Below are 6045 nucleotides of genomic sequence, written 5' to 3' on the forward strand. Positions count from 1 at the left end.
ACGACGTTTTTCGGTGAATACTGTAAAGCACACACTGATGGTTTTCAGTGTAATGTTATATATATGTTTGAGATCAAGTGGAAAATAACGTGTTGGTTTTTCTTCGTGTTTTATTTTCGGTGTTAATTTGTTGAAATCTCACGAAGCAGTGAAAGAGTTCCCCTTTTTAGTGAAATGGACTGTTCTTATGCTCTGTTGACATAGCGGACCCCTTTAAAGGGATAGTCCTGTCAAATTAGCCGTGCCTAATTTAAGGGAGACAAATTGATTAATTATATAATGTTTAAAAAATCTGTGTCTGGTGAAATGTAACTAAGTACAGTTACTCTAGTACTCTACTGTTTTTTTTCTTTGCTATTTCCATTTAAAGCTACTTGTTTGTTAAATCATTTAATCAATTTAGTGATATACCTGTTGTCTTAATCAGCAATAGCCTATATCAAGTTATGATGTTTTTCTTCTCATATTTGGTATGCTCAAACATGATGACACTTCTCCTCAAATAATTTTGTGCCATTAATGCAACAGCTTGTGATATAGAAGAACAAACACCTTAAAAATAAAGTACTTTAATTAATCTCTAATTTAGAGCCAATAGTGTACTTTTTACTGCATTACATGTATTTAACAGCATTAGTTACTGGTGACTTTGCAGATATTAATACAAAAATATAAATCAGTTAATGCATTGTGATGTATAATTGCCCATTTTGCTTGATGAGCACTTTTACTTCACATAGGCTATTTTAATGCTACTTTTACAATACAATTTTAGCTATATATACTTTAGCTATATATAGAGCCAATATTGTACTACTATTGTATCCCACAACATTAGTTAATTTGCAGATGCAGATTATTAATACAAAATGTAAATCAACTAATGCACTGTGATGTATTTAGCTACCCAGTAGTATGCAGTTGCAGTTAGTTTCACTTTAACCATTTCACTCATGAATGCATCACAAATTTACATTGTGCATAATGAGTAGTTTTACATATGGTAGGCTTCTTTAAGTACACTTTGGTATTACTTTTATAGTTTTACAGTACTTTTACAGAAGACTTTTACTTAAGTAAAATATTTGAGTATATCTTCGTCCAATGGTTGGGTGTTGCTATGTTTTATCATTGTAATTCTAATAATCATTCTAATTTGATTATATTATTTGTGTGTTTACATCAGTAATAGCCTATATCAGGTAATGATATTCTTATTTTTCTAGATGTTTTACATGTTTTTATACGTGACATAAATTCTCCTCAAATAACTTTTAATAATAATAATAACAGTTTGTGATATAGACACAAAAATCTCACAAATACAGTATGGTGTCAGCTGATCGATTCTTGGTTGGAGTCTAGGTCACTAAACTGGTGATCTGTTCACTCTTCTGGTTCATCGTTCTGGCTTATTTTATTCTACAGGTGGTTCTTTCTTCTGCACACCTAAAGTTGAATCATTTCCCTTCCATGACACCACATTTTGCTCAAACATTAAAAGTGGGACTTAATAAATAAAGTAAAGCATGCAATATGAATAATAGAACATGCCTTTTTCACAGCAGACATTTTGAAGTTTCACCGTAGGAAAATGCAGTTGTTTCTTCAAGTGTCTCAGTCAACCATGACAGTGCCACATTGAGCGAGTGCACACAACTGAAACTGATACCGCTAAATAGAATTCACTATTCATTAATTTTATTATTTAGACATGTTATTTAGACACTTCTCCACTACGACGTAGTTTTCTTGTAATTATGAAATCTCTTTCTTTGAATCCTGAGATACAAATCTTGTAGTCATGAAATGCTGAGTCATATTTAGGAGTAGGTTGAGAGAAGACGGTTGTAGATTGTAGATTTCAAATGTGACAAAAAAAAAAAGAAAACATGACACATACACATGTGTTTTCCTGACATTTCACGTAGAAAACACGACTTTCACATGTTGTCACGCATGTTTCATGATAAAGGACAATCATTGAACATAAAGTGTATGCTCTTACCTTCTCATGAACTTGGTTAGTTTGAGCTAGAGGTCAAAGAGACAGATAAGGATCTGATCAATTAAGGGAAAGGTTGTGTGTGTGTGTGTGTGTGTGTGTGTGTGTGTGTGTGTGTGTGTGTGTGTGTGTAGAAAGATTGAGAGAGGGGCTTGGTGATATTGAGAATAGATTAGGGTGGATGCTCCAACAATTTAATTTTGGTGGGCAATAAATCTGCATGCACCAGACTGTAGACCGGCAGGTCTGTGCAGAAGGAAGTAAGAACAATATATTGTTCTTAAAATAATCACTTCCCAGAAATATTGATAATTATGACGTTGTTTGCAAGCAGATGAGTGCAGTATATATAACTAAGCCACAGAAGACAGGGTGTGACCCTAAACATGATATCTCATGAGATGTATCTCATGAGATGTATCTTAACTGATATATTATTTAAAGAGAGATATGACCTAGTTAATAAGTGCACATGATGTAAGCTATATGCTCAGGAATACAAAACACACGCATACACACTCTCCACATTACTGGCAAGTTATAATAGAACAGTCCATTACCAGCAGCCATCAGTGGTGTGTGTGTGTGTGTGTGTGTGTGTGTGTGTGTGTGTGTGTGTGTGTGTGTGTGTGTGAGAGAGAGAGAGAGAGAGAGAGAGAGAGAGATGTAAATAATTCAATTGAAATGAGGAAGTGGAGCTTGATACAAGTTTTACCTCTGTAAATAATCCAGGCATTAGGCCTTTTACAACTCACATTACAGTAACAAAGTGATGGTAAGTGAAGTGGTCTCTCCCTCTCTAAAGGTTTGACCAGGATTTCCAGGAACATCTACTGAATTTAAAAGCACGTGTGCACAAACAAAGAGACACAACTAGCACACATATATTTTGCTTGGCAGTGCTTGAGCAATCAGAGAGAAATTAATATATAATATATATTTCTCTAATGCTTAGAGATGTCAGGGCTAACAAAAACCTCTTTGCCCATGGGTATTGTACCCATACTTGATGCTCAAAAATGTAGTTGGGTGTATGGGTCAATGCCTGGTCTCGATCATAGATAGTTTTCTGTAGGCCTATATCTAATCTAATCTCTCTAAGATGTTGAATTGTTGCTAACACACAACATTCATGACAATTTACCATAGACTGAAACAGCTCTTCTCAGTCTCCAATGACATTATGATGGCTGTTGATGTAGGTCAATATATTGTTTGTGCATGCCTGAGAGTGTCCTGGACTGGCTCTCATATCTCACCTGTTTGGTCCATGCATGTCTGAAACCACTTCCTGTGGTGTGCCTCTGTTCTGTCTTGGGTCCTTTATAATTTGCTTTATATATGCTTCCTTAGGCCACATTATTAACAGATTTAAAGGAATCTCTTATCACTATTATGCTGATGATATCCAATTGTATTTCAATGGATGGCTAGCAACTTTTTCCAGTTAAACACAGTGTCTTTATCACTGCTTCTGATAGCCTTAAAGGTTGCTCACTATACTGGATCCCTTTCTTCAGCAGTAAAGTCTAGTCTTGATGTTATATTTATATACCGTATTTGACAGAGTGCATGCACTTCAAACAACATATAAAATCACTGACCTGTTCATGTTTCTTTGGCCTGAAATACAGATGATCATTCACACATTATACCATTCTGGCTGGATTTCTGTAATTCCCTTTTGACCAACCTCAACAAGTCATCTCTAGGACCATCTATAAATGAACGCTGCTGCAAAGCAGTTGACCAGGTCCAGAAGTACAACTCACATCATACCCATTTTATCTGCATTACATTGGCTTCCCTGGTTCTTTTCACATAGAGCCCTGCAAGGTCAGGCACCAGAATACATCTTGGATCTGCTTCATCTTTATATCATCAGTAGGTCACTCGGGTCTTCTAACCAGGGCTTACACCTTAAACAAAAGGTGATTGTACCTTTGAAGTGGTGGCTCAGACATGGTGGAAGACTCTTTTCTGTAGACTTACATTGTGCGGTCTCTGCTGAAGCCTTCAAAAAGAAGCTAAAGACCAATTTATTCAAACTGGCCTTTCTCTCATGTGTTGTTTATTGTTCTGTTGTAGCTTATGTTATGGTGTGTTAGAACATTTTCATATCTACAGTTGTTTAAAATACATACTTTTGGTGAAATTCGACTTCAAGCCCAAATATTTTATATAAGTTATATATAAAAGGGTACAAATAGAGGTGCCTTTTGATTCAGTCTGGATGGCCAGCTAATCATACTTGTGATGAAGAACAAAAATGGTAACAAATGGTAGTTATTTTTCTACAACTGGAAAAAGGAATTGATGTGCCAGCACATTTATGTCATGTGGCAATGCATTAACTAACAGTAAATTGAAGGTAAACATGATGTAAATGCTATGTTTTTAACATGAGCTTTGGACTATGTTCACTGGGAAGATCTATTGATTTAGGCGCTGGACAACTTGTAGAAAGCAATCAAGAGGTGGTGAACTGATTGACTGGGTTACTGATTTATTCATTCATTGAGAGGTCACTCCAATGGATTGGACGGCAAGTTGATGGAATCTTAATTTGAGAATTGATTGCTTTCTGTCTCCTGCACACTCCTCATTTTTCTTCCGATGCTGCTGTTTGGAAGGCTCAGTCAGATGGAGTAAGCCTTTTTGCACCTTGTAGGACCATGGGCTCAACAATACTAAACCAAAATTTGTGTTCCCACAGGAATATTCTAGCATCTGTACACACTTTAATGTTGATTTTCTCTTAAGGTACATAAAAAGGCCACAGTGTTGTTCGTGTTCTCGCTGGATAGGCTTGACTTCAGTGTCATGGATCATTAAGCACCAGTGACGTCTGTGTGTGTGTGTGTGTGTGTGTGTGTGTGTGTGTGTGTGTGTGTGTGTGTGTGTGTGTGTGAGTATTGATGCAATGACACATAGAATGCGCACATGCATCCATGTGTAAAAATACACACACTGAATCCAATGCACATCAATCTCCAGCAAATAGCCTCCTTGACCTCTACATACAGGACACTGCCCTCATACAGGATAAAATAAAAGGTGCTAATGGTAGTCTGGCTGCAATCAGAGTTTAATATAGTCGCTTCAGGTTGTGTAGGTGGTCACTGTTTCCAGTATACCTTTTTAAATTTGCACCTGCCCATTTCTTTCCACAGTTACAGTGATGTGGCTTCTTCCAGCAGAGAGAAACACCATGGAAATGCTTCCAGTCCATCACAGGACTGACACATCTCTGTATGAAGTTAATTATGATAATGACACATGAATGTCATGAACAAACAAACTAACAATACTGCCTTTGCATTTGTGCACTTATCTGCTTAAGGTTTCTAGAATAGAATAGAATAGAATAGAATAGAACATTATAGGGGATTCTCTCTCTCTCTAATTCCCTTCAGAGACACACACACACACATATTGCACATACACAGACACACATTTCCATCGACTCTTGCCTGTTTCCATGGAGACAGTAGTGAGCTGTTTCTTTCCACTAGGATCAGACCGTCTGTCTTGATCACAATACATATGCACATACACATGCGTGCACACACACACACACACACACACACACACACACACTGCAAAGTGATGAATTTTTCAGTCTTAAACAGATTAGTCAGTACAGCAATGACTATGTGATACTGTCCTACGTGCTGCAGGGCTTATCCCTACATGCACATGGTTATATTAACTATGAATCATCCCTCTACAGATGTCATGCAGATGACTATAATAATCTATTCCTCTCTGTGTAAGTCTCTAATTTGTAAATGTATTTTTTTCAGATTTGGGAAATTCTTTGTAGAAATACTTTTCAAAGCACACATTAAATGATGCACATCAGTTTTTATATTTAGATTTTAATGAAGTGACAGTGCAAACAAACTGAGCACAAGGTGATAAAGGTTTGAGACATTAAAATTAACTTTGGATAACATACTTGATTGCAAGTTCCTATAGTTCTATAGGTTAGTGTTATTCTCTTTCATCTTCTATGCAGATACAGTGAAAGAAACCAT

Source organism: Larimichthys crocea, chromosome XVIII (genome assembly GCF_000972845.2).
Source record: "Larimichthys crocea isolate SSNF chromosome XVIII, L_crocea_2.0, whole genome shotgun sequence".
NCBI lineage: Eukaryota > Metazoa > Chordata > Actinopteri > Sciaenidae > Larimichthys > Larimichthys crocea.